Source organism: Diadema setosum, chromosome 13, assembly GCF_964275005.1.
Source record: "Diadema setosum chromosome 13, eeDiaSeto1, whole genome shotgun sequence".
NCBI lineage: Eukaryota > Metazoa > Echinodermata > Echinoidea > Diadematoida > Diadematidae > Diadema > Diadema setosum.
In genome coordinates, this window is record NC_092697.1 from 12,277,227 (window position 1) to 12,293,467 (window position 16,241).

General features: G+C 39.3%; 1 pseudogene; it reads left to right on the forward strand.

Moving 5' to 3' along the window:
• Nucleotides 1-2,151: 2,151 nt before the first annotated feature.
• Nucleotides 2,152-8,470, forward strand: LOC140236660 (selenoprotein Pb-like; annotated as a pseudogene).
• Nucleotides 8,471-16,241: the final 7,771 nt, after the last annotated feature.

Sequence of the window (16,241 nt, forward strand, 5' to 3'; positions counted from 1 at the left end):
CTGTATGAGGAAAAAAAAAAAAAGACGAATAAGCGGAACCATGTAGAGAAAGTATTGTTGTCGCGATTTCGTTTCCACACGATGTCAAATGATTTAACATGAGGTTAGAGGATGGAAAACTCATCCATGCACTATCACAATGCTGTGTTGAGATCAAAACTGATTTAAGTCACAGGTGTTAACAGTTGGAAGTCATGTAAAAAGGACTTTAGTAACAATATCAGCCTTTTAACATATGTCGCATTGATTATAGTTTTTCATCATTTCTATATCATTATACCTTATGCGCGTGTGATGTTGATTGGCAGCTAAAAAAGCAAAAGCAAAAACAACAACCCGTACTACTTGATTTACCCTTTAAACGGTTCTACCCCTACATTTTGAAACTATTCATGAAACAAAAACACAAATCTTTGAGTTAGGGGAAGGCTTATACGTCAAAGTGAGGAAAAATAATGTTCAAATTTCTTGTAAATATCACGAACTTACCGTGTCTCTTCTGTTGCGATTAATCTGTTAATTGCATGGGTCATCATTGCAGTAGGCAAGTGATAACTATTTTCCCCAGGTCAAAATTTAACAACTACAATTTAGCTGAAGAAGGTTAGGGTACGCCCAATGCCTTGCTCAAAGCATAAAGTGTACATGTAGGTAATAGACATAACATACAAATCACGGTCTTTGACACCGCCTTGTATATTATAGGTTGGAGAGAAGGCAATATTATACAAACATTGATGGAACGAAGTGTAACTGGAAGCCACGAACCTTTGCAAAAACACCACTGTAGCCAAGATCACGGAGAGTCCGCATGTAGACTCAGGAAGTCATTTTTTCCCCTGCTCTGTAAATGGTGCCAGGTAACCTTGGTAAAGCTTGGATTGTGGTGATACTTGTGCATAATCCATCCAGGAGTAGGCGTTTCAGAGTTGTCAGTGGCTATGGGCCATGTTATCGGTATTCTGAGTGTACCTTATTATATTACCTTATTATAGTCTTGCCAGGCAGCCCTTTAGACACCTGGGTCGAGAGGGTGATATGACATTTGCTCCTGCGACAGTTGCTCCGGTCTTATTTTCTCCAAGGACATAGGGTTAGGATTAGGGTTGTGATGGGTTTAGCTGATGTTTGATATGAGGATTAGGATTAGGGTTAGGCTTTTATATGTTTGTAGGTTGAATGTATGTTTGGCTTAGCGTGCAGATATTTCATGGGAGCAATTGTCGCAAGGGCAAATAATGTCATGAAACCGGTCGAAAAGAGACCTCGTCGTAATGGATTAAAAACAAAAACAACAACCCAAAACAATCTTGGATCTTAGACGTAAGCGGCTATATTATGTTGATAGAGCGATTAGATACAGATAAAAAGATAGATCATGTAGAGAGAGGGGGTGAGTACAGAATGAGGAGGCGGGGTGTGTGTCTGCATGCGTGTGCGCAGAATATATCGCGATGTCATAAAATTGTTCATACGACTGCACGGTACAATTTTGTGTGGTTTAAACCTATGAAATAAAAGCGCAGATAAGAAATCATAATGACAATCGAGTCTTGATGGTTGTTTTCGAACCGGAAGTGCGCGTATGCGTATGGAGAATTATGGGGTAAATCTATATGTCTCTCTATTGATTTTACTCGAAGCAGAATTCCCAAACAGTCGGTTCAAAGCTTCGCTAGAACAACTGATGTTGACTGCATATGCATGTATCTAACCAGCTGAATCCAAGCGAGAAGTTTAGGATTGAAACAGACATTGTTGAGATGATGAAGGTGCTTAACGATGAACTCAAGGAAAACTGACCCAAAATCGAGAACGAAATCGCTTCTTGTTGCCGAACACGCCGTTGTTGTTGTTATAATTGTCAACCAAACTTTGGGTTTTTTAGCAGTTGATTTCCTGACGCCAACTGAGGAAACAAGCCGTGCCAAGAAAGGTAGCGAGGGAGCGAGGGAGTCCCCTATGTCTGCATTGTATGCAAATTGGAGCGATTTGAGACTATGCCACTACCTCGGGATCAAAGGTTACCCAGGAAGCGGTGACCCGGGTCATTGCCATCTTCTTTGGCTGTTCTTGGCATGGTCTCAAAAAGAGAAAAGAAAAACATGTTCCGATGTTTTATCCCTCTTGAATATTTTACCCTTTTCCCCAAACTTGGAGAGGCACACAGCGCGAAGTAGAGTTTTGGGATACAATACTAAAACGTTAACGCCTCAAGTAACCCAGTCACAACTGTGATAGAGCTCCCGGGCAGCTGGAGTGTGCGGGTCGGAACGGCTGCGACTGAATGTTGTTTTCCCGCAGTAGCCTCTCAGCCTTTCATACTGCAGGGTGAGTTTATAGCTTCTTCTTTCTTCTCTGAATATATAGGCTGAGGTATAATCTTCGAATTACACTTGCTCCTCTTTGAGAAAGAAAATTCCATTAGATACCATTACGGTAAATCATGAGCCCGCGATCAACGAGACCAAAGTCTGGGTTAACCCTCCCGAGGCAAATTCTTAAAATTTCATGCGGTTGCAAAGGGCACTCCAAATTTCGGCTTCGACATGGTTATTTTTTTTTCAGTGCACCATCGTACTTTTATAATACAAAACATGTTCACGTCTGTTGCCATTAGTTAGATATGGTTTCAAGAACTCTTAGTACAGGCTGGTCAGAGTTTGATGCTACGATCTGCGTAGGCCGGCTGACACGACCGGGCTCAGCCAGTGTCAGCGAGCACAGTTCGCTTACCCCTATAATAGTATGTTGCGGTCCATGAGACTATTAAATTTGTAAAGTCAGGAAGAGAAGTGAGGAAGGGATATACCGGTTTAAAATTGAAAATGTTTGCATTGTGAAGTTGAGCACACGTAGCTCTCTTCCTCTCCCACACCACTTGTGTTGTTGTTGTTTTTTTCACCTTGTTGCCCTGGAAAAAATAAGAATCATCATATCGAAAAGATTATAGATACTGGCCTGCGCTGCGATGGAAAACTACATAAAAATTTAAAGTATTTCATTCTCGTCCAAGACACTTTACTATACAGTATGATTCAGTCAAAAACCTGTAATTTTCCCAACGTTGATATATTATGATTATAACGAGGAGATGTGCTTCTTCTTGTACATCACCACATTGCTATGTATATAGGTGTATAGTCTTCTGTTTCTAGTCTTCCTCTTGCTGTTGTTTGTGCAGGGTTGTCGAGTCTTATCCAGTGCGCTTCTTGTGCATGTTCTCACCTGTTTAGGATAATTATTCAATCTGACGCTTGCATGATCGATGGTAATAAAATCGTTTACCATTAAGGTGAGCTGCATTTACACCATATTCCTGTGGCCACGGCAGCCCCGTTTGCCAGAAACGTAGTGCGCCGTGGGTAGATGAGACAAACTGCATCCCCCATCCTCTCCCCCCCCCCCCCCCCTTGCATTGTTTGATCCAGTCCTGGCCCTGGTAAACATATAGGTACCTAGCCATCAGACGCTGTTCTCACGGCGTCTGATCAGGCTAGACTATCAATACTTTCAGTCGCATCCCGCAACGGACAGCCTCGAGGTTTTGTTGCGGCCTTTATTACGTGCAGCTCCGTTCTGTTGCGTTCACCCCGTTTTATCACTGCATACAAGATTCCTCATTAGCACCAGGACTGCCGTTGCATTTTTTTGACAGTTTGAAAATCTGACAAGGCATCCACGGTAATCACGGCCTGTCGCATTTGCTTATCCCGTCTCGCTGCGTCGTTTCAAGTCCATCCCGTTTTGTCCACGGTGGCCTGAAACGGGGCTGCCGTGGTTGCCGGGAACACGGACGGTGTAAACGCAGCTTTACAATGTTAGATGCGAATGTTACGGTCGTAGTAACGCGGTATTGCCGCCCGCATACACACAGAGAGAGAGAGAGAGAGAGAGAGAGAGAGAGAGAGAGAGAGTTCGAGTTCACTGTCCACCAAGAAAGAATCAGTCCCTTTTTTATGTGAAACTATTGATAATACACTGTATTTTACGGGTGTAATCTCACAAATTTCCCCAATCTTTCAATCAGTGATAATGTTGATTACTTGTGCAATGCATACCCATAGTGGGTACACCGTGGTATGATGGACGAGACGCTATAAAGTGCACAAAGAAAACAAAAGAAAAACACGGTCGTTGTTTCAAATCCCGCCTTGTGATATCATTCATGGACAAGATGTTTTGCTCACTATGGTCTTTTTTTTTCCAGGTGTACAGATAGTCGTGACAATGCAGAAACTATAGGGGGCGTTAGATTTTTGCGATGTGGACATTCAGTGGAAAAAAAAATATTCTGCACATGCGCAAAATCACATCAAAATCGATCTCGCGTCGTCGTGAGATTTTACGGACGGTTCTGGACCATTTCTGATTCCGCTCAAATCAAGACACAGAGAGTTACTTGATGCACTATCATAAAAATAGGGGCTCCAGTTTACTTTTTATATGTTGCGTCCTCGCGAATTAACTCAAAAGCTACTCAGCACGACCATGACGACGCAGGGAGAGAGGAGAGCGGAGACGCCGTGGCGCGCAAATCTGATGCTCTCTCATAATGGTGGTGGTGGGGTCTTCTATTAGAGCAGTGAAAGCAACGCTTGATAAGTAATTATTGAGTATGATTGATAATAGCATTGCCCTCAATGTATATTTTCTCTAATGCTATTTTCATCTTTCTTAGAGACTCCGAAGGCTTTGAGCAATGATGACGGGGTGTTGGGGTGTGCCGTACCTTGCAGCGGCGCTCCTGTGCCTCGCCCATCTCTCGCCCCTCGTTGCTGGAGAGGAGAACGCGGCGCCGTTCGGCACGGACAGACGTTGCCTTGAGCCGCCCGCTTGGAGTGCACAGGGTGTGCAACCTATGGTCGAGAGTATGGGACGTGTAACCGTGGTGGCGCTATTCAAGGCTAGCTGAGGTTTTTGTCTCGTCCAGGCAACCAGGTATATGCAATGTACTTAGAAATGGTAGCAAAATAATCACGATAGACTGAAAGTGTGACTTATAGCGATATGACGTCCAATATTATAAAGTGCCTTTGATAAGTGCAGTAAGTTCAACTCAAGCATAACAATGCTACTTTCAATTAGTCGGATTTGATATGATAAAAGTTGTGACGTGGCGTTTTTCAAATATATTTTCACTAAAAAAGTATTACCGAGTTTGTTGTTTGTTCACGAAGATAATTTAAAAGGCCTGCTTCTTTTGTTGTTTAGCATTTAATTAACATCCCGATAAAAGGCGTCTTTCATACGTAACTACATAACAAGTGAAAAATTGATAATTACAATTATGAAGGTTTTTACTTTATTTCGAGGGTGCTGAATCCGAATCTTTTTTATTAATTCTACAAGTTAATGATGAAATTACTTCGTGAGGTCTACTTGTCGGAGGTGGACAACACTATAAAGACCGACTTCTCGCGGGTGAGTTTCATAGGATTGGTCAGATGGATGTGTTCTTACGCTGACTACTACCGTGTTTAAAACCAGGAAATGCTCCACATTTAGGGCGTGTATGATGATAGGAAAGGAGGGTGGGTTCTCAGATATGTGAAATTTTCATGAGGGCAAAGGTTTCCATCTCTATTTTTTTCTTTATTTGTTGCTCATCCTCTGCTCGACAAAATAAATATCACTCGCCTATTTTACGTTAGAGCGTTAATTTGTATGCAGTGCCAAGTGTGGTGTCGCAGGCATTCATCGCCATGGAAACTGGTTATGAACAACATCACCTGGCCTGATCTGTAAACACTTTTGTTGCCAACCATGTCCGCACCTGGTTCCAGCCAGGTGCTTTAACAAAAGACTGTGACATTATCACTCCGGTATTCTATTGTTTCGATTTACGTACGTTTGATATTGCCGTATAAAAGTTAATCCCAGAGAACAACACTTTGACCTGTGAATTTCATACACTCCTTTGTTCTCAAAGTATTTAACTACTCTCTCTCTCTCTCTCTCTCTCTCTCTCTCTCTCCCTCCCTGCCATTTTCGCCAATTCAGACTGGACGAACTCCGTCAGAAATTTGAAAATATCTACGGATACCCCGACATCGACTTCATCGTGGTGAACAGCTTCGATTTTCGATCTTACTTCATGCGAGACTACCTGGCTGGCAGGGGAGAATTTGATTTCTACCAGTCTTCTTCCTGGAACGACATCTGGACTCTGCTCGAGGGAGCGAAGGACGACATTCTGATATATGACAGGTAAAAACTAACAGACAAAAAAAGACACGAGCAAGAAGGCTACTTTGTCCCGCCGATATAAATGTTACAAAAACAGAAGATAGCCGGGCCTAAATATGAACCCAACATGCACTTGATAACTCGTTGGTTACCTGAAGGTGGGTACCTGTTGAGCAAAACGACCTCGGGAGGAAGCAGCCGAATATTCATATTATGTAGGGCCTTATTATACATTTTGCATGTGAATATATGGATATGGAAAATGATGTATAAATTTATAGGTAGGCCCCATATAAACACATGAAAATATAATCTAAATAAACAATGTATATATCAATGTAAACGTACACGCTGGCTGTATATACATGTATGTAGGCCTATATTTACACAACGAGAACCTGGAATAAAAGGCTTGAAATTATAGCATTGTTCATCTTAACCACTTTCACTTCCTTTAGAATTGTTATTGTTTGTGAAGAGCCATATTGTCAATTGCTTACTTCATACACCCGACCAGGTGCGGTCAGCTCACATACCACATACCCCTGCCCTACTCCGACATGAGGTACCCATACGTCGAAGCTACCATCGACTTCACCTATCAGGGATCGCATCCCTGCATCTGCCCCGCCGACCAGGCCGGGACCACAACAATGACCCAATTCACAGAATTCATCACGTCGGATGTGCACACCACTTCCCAAGACGTCTATGCAGTATGTATACAACTTTGCTTCTCGCGATGTTTTCTATATACACATATCTATTCGTACATGTCACACATAAACACAGACAGATACACAGACAGGTCATGATGATATGTATGTATGTATATATGTATGTTTGTTTGTATGCATATTGATATAAATGATATACAAATTAATTTCTGAGTGACGGCCTATGAGCTCGCACACAAAAATCAGACATTGCCGACTTCATACCGCTCATAAACAACTTAAATAACCATCTGACCACACACACCAAATTAATCAATCTATCAATCAAGCAATCAATCAATCAGTCAATCTGTTTATCAATTGATCAATCGATCTATTCATCAGTAAGTCGATGATCAATCAATCATCCAGCTGTTCTATACATTCGCAGTCAGTCAATCAGCCAATCAATCAATAAATATTTGAAGCGCTTGCTTTCAAAAGGCGCTAAATCCATCATTTTCAATGGATTTAGCGCCTTTTAAAAGCAAGCTCTTCATTATTGATCAATCGATGTATTCATCAGTAAGTCGATGATTGATTATTAATCATCCAGCTATTCTATACATCAGAAGTCAATGAATGAATGAATCAATTATTTAATTGAGTCATCAGTCAATCAGTCACTCAGTCAGTTATTCCATTAATCAGGAGCCAATCGATCAATTTCTCAATCACTCAATCGATGGAATAAGCAATCACGCAATTGAATAATCAATCAATCAATCAATCAATCAATCAATCAATCAATCAATCAATCAATCAATCAATCAATCAATCAATCAATCAATTAATCAATCAATTAATCAAGCAATTTAACCAACACTCATTCAATTAATTAATCTGTATATTGATCAATTAATGGCCAGTGACCACAATCTTGCAGATCTCTCCGAGCGAAAGGCCCAGCCGGGTCGGTCACATGAACATGCGAGAGGACTCGGACACACCAGGGCCCTGTTTTATCAAAAGATAAAATCAATTTTAAATTTCCTCAACACACACCCTGCCATAGACTTATCATAGAAATCAACTTTATACTCGATTTTAACTCTTTATGAAACAGGGCCAAGGACAGGTAGAGAACACGAATGACCACCAGCTCGGGGGCGGAGCCGATAAGACTGCATCTCCAAACTCTACATCACAAGGAACGAGAGGGGACAATGTACACCCGGGAAGGCACTAGGACTCTGAGATTTTGGGTTCGAATCCCCTTCGTAGAAGATGGACGTACCCCGCACAATCACTACGAACTATCCATAAGAATTATTTATACAGTATACATACAGTGTTATTATAGAAATTATAATACCCATCACTGCCACTCACCAAAATTGTAGTGCGCCCCCTTTGAGGCGTACTGCAGTGCATTTACGAAGTACAATAAAGGCGTGGTGTGGGCATGCGAAGAGGCAGTAACAATATGAATGTTTCAAACTTGCGTATTCGAAGGACTGCTTGACCATTGACCGTTCATGAAGGATTCCAGATAAACCTCAAGGCTCTGGTACCGGAAACCACTTTTGGTCACACGGTCATGCAGTCCGACGAAGGCAACTTTGTGACTTGCAAGAATTTAAATCTTGAAAAACAGGGATCCAAAATATAAATCTTTGCTGTGTTCTTCTTCGTGTTTTTTTTTTTTTCTCTGCGAATCGTGTCAAAGTTGACACTAGACATCAACAACCGCAGAAACCTGTGTAATGCTGCTCATTTATATTATATACTGTAATCATTTCTGTGACGAAAGCGTAATTCAAGAGAGTGAGATGATGGTAGGATTAAGACGTTAATAACCTTGCTGTTCTATGATATAATGTCACTGCCTGCTCTTCCATTTCCGTGTATGTTATCATCTTTACAGTATCACATATAAAGACACTTGTATCGTTGCTATCGCTGCATTTATCGTTGTAATTTGTACTACTGCAATTTGTCTATCACAGTTATTTTGTATAATCGTCAGGTTTAGTGTTGACGGAAGTCCTTTGTAACGCCCACGTATAAAAAACAAGACAAAAACATTGTATTATTATATAGTGAATGTATTCGATAGCAACATTGTACATTGTATAACACACATTGTCGAAAGTAGACTTCTCCATAACATATTATGTGAAAAGCAAGCGTTCAATAATTAATATTTCGTTTTCCTTTTAGTTTCAAATGCATTTCCTGGATAATGCCATTGTGTTCCTCACAGGTGAGCTTGTGATTCTTTTGTTTCTGTGTGATTTTGACGTTATTCTCGTGTAACTGATGAGATAAACTAGTATAAAAACAGATTTCATAATTCATTTCACAATTATGACTCGCGTTGTCAATATTATACATTCTTTTTCGTAGCCTACATAGAAAACATGTGTCTGTCGTCTGCGTTTCTTTTCTTGTAGGTGTGTGTGTGTTGCATGTGCCTCTGTGTGTGTTGCATGTGTCTGTATTATGTAAGTATTTGTTTGTGAAACAAACGAAACTGAACGAAATTCGGATAAAGAATAAACAAAAAGTGTGTGCTATAATTATTACGTCTGTATGTATATGCTATAGGCCTATGTGTATTGTATGTCTATGTTATAATCGTGTGTGTATTGTATATGTATGTGTTTTATACGTCTGCGCGTTTGTTTGTTTGTGTGTGTGTGTGTGTGTACGTGGGTGAATAATAACTGGAGACAGTACAAATGCTCAATATGAATGAAAACAAGGAACTACACACGACTTCGTTGCTCCGATTTGTCGACTCATCGCAATTGGCAACTTATAGGGAAGGTTGGCGTAAACTCATCCACGTCACAGTAACGCATATATGCCACTTAATTTAATTCGCTAGGACGCCAATAAAAACACGCCGAAATAAAAGACAAAATCTTATTTAACATTGCCCTTTCAGTTTTTCTTTGATTGACCGATGCATGCACGAGCGGGCACCCGCAACGCCCGTATATATATACATAAAAAAGCGATATAATTGAACAGATGTTACTTTTCTTTCCTTTTTTTCTACGACCAAAAAAAAAAAGAAAAAAGCTGTATTTGTATTTGAATAGTGTTATGAGTTTACGTGTGACCCAACTCTCAACCAAGGCTAAAACAGTCATGTCTACATTTTTTTTTTTCACCAAGGGAGTTTTGAAGAAAAACTATTTACCGGCTATTGCAGTGTATTTTGTTTCGACACTGACCATTAATCTCTCCATTCATACATTCATGATTGATTGATTGATTGATTGATTGATTGATTGATTGATTGATTGATTGATTGATTGATTGATTGATTGATTGATTGATTGATTGATTGATTGATTGATTGATTGATTGATTGATTGATTGATTGATTCATTCATTCATTCATTTCTCTTATACATTCATTCATTCATTCATTCATTCATCCATTCATATATTCATTCATTCATTCATTCATTCAATCACTTATTCATTCATTCGTTCATTCGCTAGTTATTCATTCATTTTATTCACTCATTGATTCTGAGGTCACTCCTGGTCTAGTTTGACTAATCACGCAATTTTTAAAGGATAGGTTTGGAAACCGGGCGAGCATAGAGAAGTGGGAATTACAAACTTGAAATAAGGAAAAAGAAATCCCTTTGATAACAAACGAAGGATAACATGGATAATGCACAGTGTACAGGAAATGCTCGAAATACTGCATGTTTGCGTGCCCTCCGCGACTTTTTCGGGGGACAGTATACCCTGTGTCGGGCGTTACAGGCAGTCGTGGTTTGGGTATGGACCATGTTGCTACGTGTACCAGGGGGGCATTTCATGAAGGAACTTGTCGGATAAAATGTCCGACAAGTCAATTATATCCGACAAGTTCAGAGAAATCAGTCAATCAGACTAAAGAATTTCTCAAAATTTGTCGGATATAATTGACTTGTCAGACATTTTATCCAACAAGTTCCTTCATGAAATGCCCCCCTGATCAATGTGGTAACGATGTGAATGTTTAAGGGCGCCCTCAAGTACGATATGCCATACAACTTCTGCGTTTCGTGTCCTTGAAGTTTTGTTTGTTTGTGTGTTTCTTGATCGAGATTATGTTAAAAGTAAAAGGAAATATCATACATATCTCACTAACAGTGCCCATGGCATATTGAGCAGGAGTACACGGAAGTGAATAATGCTGCCTTTTACATGTCCCCATTGAAACGGGGGCGTTTTGTGGGAAGAGGAGAGGTGGAGTGGTCAAGGTCAAGGTTCGAGTTCATTAAGGGACCCATTTACAAAATCGGACGATACTGGTAATGCGATATGGGAAGTCCAAGGGCGGGATCACATTTCTCACAGCAAGAAGTGGATTACTGGAAGTACTGGTATAGGCCTTTGGATTTAAACATGTACATGAAGAGTTTGTTTGCAAAAACCGATAAGTCCATATTTGCCAAATGGAGATATTTGCGATTAAAGGTCAAGAAAAATAACGAGAATAATAAGAAATTTTTTGCTTCTTTTGACCATAACTTCAAAAATATACCTTTATATGTAGTGACCAATATACCATTTAAAAGGTATTATTTTGTACTTTATGACAGAGCTCGTACTTCAAAATCTTCAAAAATGGACTTATCGGTTTTTGCAAACAAACCCTTCACATATACATAATTTTGTCTAGATGATTACATAGTATAAATCAAATATGTGTATACCATACCAAAGAGAATTATCATAATACAATAGAGAGAGATATGTACACAATGTCATATACACGTATATCACATGTGGACGTTTGTCACCGTTTGTGTTCAGATGTTTTGAAATTCATACAATCATGTTTTCTCTTGCTGTCTTATACTCTATACGTTCAAAGACACCTCGGTGTATAGAAATTATAAGAAATGAGACCCGTGCATCGAAAAAATGGAAATATGAAAAAAATGGATTCTCCTCTCCCAATCACAATGTTTTATGTTATCAATAGAGATCACAGTCGATATCGCTTCGATCTTACCTACGTTCACGTAACCACTGCGTTAAAGGTATAATTCAAAGAGAGTGCGCACAAACTGACACTGTATTGGTTGAGGTGAGGATTCAGCCCTTAATATTTGTAAGATACTTGGAAACCACGTTATGAGATGTTTAAGAGCATAGAATTCAAGAGGAATTCAAAGTTAATTTGATGAAAATCGGCGTTGAAATGGCTGAGATATCCCAAAACAGAGTATATAAAACAAAGCGATCCCAATAAAAGATGGGTCCCACCTTTGATTAGGATTTCTTTGTTTTTGGATATCTCAGCCAATTCAAAACCAATTTCCATCAAATAAACTTTGAATTCCTCTAATAATTATGTGCTCTTTCATTGGTCATAAGGGGTTTCTCATTGTCTTAAAAAAATCATTAAAAAATGTTGAAAACCTGTAGCCCAGTCTCAGCCGAACTGTACCATCCATTTAAAGCTGTATGTATAAATCCTTTCCAAGTCTTCCTGCATGACGCATTGTTTTACAGAGAAAAGACACGACAACATCACTAATGACATGAATGAGTCGTAAAGCACCTTTTGATGGGGACTGCAATAAATCACGATATGGCGCAACTAAGCTTCAGTACCCCATTCGTGGCAGACGTTTCCACGAAAGATTCAATGATTAATGACGAGAACGCTTCCGCCATGTATGGACAACTATAACTAATGAGCAACTGTAATATATTATCTAATCAGCTATGTATCTGTGTCGGTAATCTCTTCACTTCACCAGTCTTTTTGTGTATTTGTGTATAATATATGTATAATGTGTGTGTGTGTGTGTGTGTGTGTGTGTGAGTGTGCGTGTGTGTGTGTGTGAGTATGTGTGTAAAAGCAAAAGGACAGGTTACATTTTGAATACTCTTTTCATTCTTTGGGATTGTTTTTTAAATTTTCATATCATTATTTAACCATGAAGTTATCATTCTAAATGATAGATAATAATGTATGCCTTACTGCAATTTTCATTTGCTTGTCGGGTCATACATTCATTCAATTGAATGTTTTAACTATTCATTTCATGATTACAATTATGCCGAATGGAATCAAATAAGGATTTCGGGTAAAAATGCTGCAAATATATATATATATATATATATATATATATATATATATATATATATATATATCTTCCAACTTCACAGAAATTACGAGTCATCTCAGTTCATGATTAATACAATAACCTGCTGGTTTGCAGTTAACGTCTTTTGTGAATCTTCATTTTTGTGATGACAGGCACCCAATAACCACCTTTATTGACATAGATTAAAACTCTAGATGATACTGCATTTGAAGCTATGCATATGGGTTGATGATTGGCAAAACTCGATAGATAAGGAGTACGGAGAGTACACTGTTTTACATTACACTATCCCTTTAGGCAGAGTATGATGTGTACACGATAGTCTTTTTTAAAATCCCACCGCAAATCGGTTTTCAAATTAACGGTGCATATAGTTATGATCTGTGAAATAGCGTTGGAATGTGCTGTCATTATTCCGCCTAATTGCCTCCCTCGAGGAATCTCGAGGTCGTCAAACTGCGAAACGTTGGGAAGTCGATCTATTTAGTACAGGATGATTTGCCCATCCAAAGACATGGAGACTTGGGGGGAAGTGTTAGGGGACGGAGTAAGAGGAGCTATACCCCATTTTTTTTTTTGTTTTTTTTTCGAGCAGCAGCAAAAGATTTAGGCTTTGATTTTTGTGTAGTAATAAAATAAGATAAAATTTTAGTCGAATTATCTTAAATACTGGGAATTTTACTTTAAAGGAGGTGTGCACAGAACGCGAACCTGTGACTTTTGCAATCTAAAACGTCACTTCATCTTTTCAAGAGGAAGAAGTATACATGTTGGTGGTGGTGGTGGTGGTGATGATGATGATTAGAGTAATGACAATTATTCTAGTGATTTCGTCGTATGACGGTCATGATGACGAAAGTGATGATGATAATAATATGTATGAGTTAAACGTGATGATGGAGCTGATTTCCCTGTCCTTTATATTAAAGTAATGGTGGTGAGTACGTAACAATGCTCATATGACGATGACAATGGAGATAGCGATGGTGAGCTTGATGACAATACAGATGGTAACGATGATGAAGGCAATGATAACTAAGGCGGTGATGATTATGATCATGGTAATCTATGATGGCGATGACACTTGCGAGGATTATAATAGTGATGATTATGCTGATGATGGCGACGATGATAACAATAGTCGTTATGATGATGAGGGCACGATGACGTCACATGAGCATGCTATGATGATGATGAATAGAAAATAGCGTGATGGGCTCTTATCAATATGTATATACCTAATATCTCATACTGACAGAAACGAGTATTTGAACTGGACTAAAGGAGCCAGTACAAAGCGACACATTATCCAGTGATCAGATTCAGTTACATTAGGTTATTATCGTGCAACCGCAGCAAAATTGTCATAATCTGACAAATCGTTGTAATTGTCATCATCATCATCTCTGTAGAACACAATACATTGATCTTTATAGGAAACGAAATTACATGTGATTTTAATGTTTTTGTTGTGTGTGTGTGTTTTTTTTTTTATTTGCCGGTGGCAATTAATTTGTACAAGTTTCTTTGTTGAGCTGGCATTAAAAAATAATATATATATATATATATATATATATATATATATATATATATATATATATATTCACTGTATTTTTCTTGTTTTGTTTTGTTTAACTTTGTTTTGTTTTGCTCACAGCGTGTGCGTTCTTTTGCTTTCAGCGTTCGTTCAGCTTGTAGAGGGTTTGGGTTCAAAGTGCAAACATAATATAGTATGTCACTGGGGTGGTCGCAACAGTAGAAATAGATCCAATCCGTGATTTGTATATAATATGTCGCCGTCTTTTCATGGTTAATTTGTTCATTACAAAAGCTATTATATTGGAGGTCATAGAAAAACGCAGAGAAAGAAGGGGGGGGGGGGGGAGAGATTCGACCACGACCGTTTTCGTTTTTGTTCCTCTCATTCGAGTTGACTGTTGTTTGGACAATTGCTGTCCTGATGAAATAGTTATACGTGTGGTTAGTGAAGATGGGTAAACCAAGGAGTGTCTGATAACTCCTTGGGTAAACTTTTGTGTACTTTCTTGCGCACCACATTATTATCGTTTCTATTTACCCCATGAGAACTGATGAGATTAGGTCCTTCTTGTCCTGGCTTCCCCCGTCTGTTCGCCATTTCTCCCTCCTTTGTGTCGCCTATAAGCAGTCGACTGGTTGATGTTTGCAGGTTTGGTTATTCTGTTGGTTCGTGGTAGCGTATTATCATTTAGACTGAATAGGCATAAAAAGAAAAAGTGCAGATCACTGAAATCTTTCTCTTTTTTCCCTTTTTTTTTTATACTTCTAAACCAAACAGAAAAGAGCCCGAAAATGTTGATGTAATTTTTATAACTACGGAAACCATTATTTCAAACTTAGAATCGCTACTTTTGTATATAAAAAACACAACACAACACAAAACAAAACAAAAAATAAATAAACACAAAACATTATAAGTCCTCAAATCTTTATTGGACATCTCCCCCCCCCCCCCCCCCCGACAGAAAGAGAATGCGACTTTATGATAACCATGCAAGGGAGGCCTGGATATCACAAGGTAGCTGGGACATAAGTTTACCTTCCTTACTCTCATGTCAACAGTGGTAGATGTTATACATACAGTCAGTATTGGCAAACGTAGGACTGTTCATATCGGTTTGTCCAACAGTATTTGTACTGGTATACCTGAAGTGCGCTATGTAAAACGACTGGATTCTCTAAGAAGTCAGAAATGTCTACAGCACGTAACGCGCATGTTTATATTTGCAAGGTCATTGTCTGGTCAAGCACAAACCTATGTGTCCTGTTATGTCACTGTTGAATATCTGGAAGATAGAAGAAGATAGAATGAAAGACGGCGCATTCACTCTCAGAAGCGAATAAATTTTGAGTAATTTTTTTGTGAAAAGGCAATTCCACCCCAAACCTGTTGCAGGTAATCAACTTCAACCCACCTAGGTGTGAAATACAGTACTTGGAAAAATCTAGGCGCTTGCCCTATCGGTATTTCCGTTCAGGAAAACGAGCGGACGTCGGGCTTCTTTGTTATCACATATAGAAAACTTCGCGTAAAAAAAAAAAAAAAAAAGTGTCAAAGCACGCTCGTTGGTGCAAGGTTCGCTCCACTCGAGGCTCCCGTGTGGCGATTCGTTGTGAATGAATGACCGTGTCCTGCCGACGCCCACATCATAGCAGCTCATTATAGGCTGATCGGTTGATGTGAGAAAGGTAGCTCACCGTTGAACGGAGCTTTTGGCAG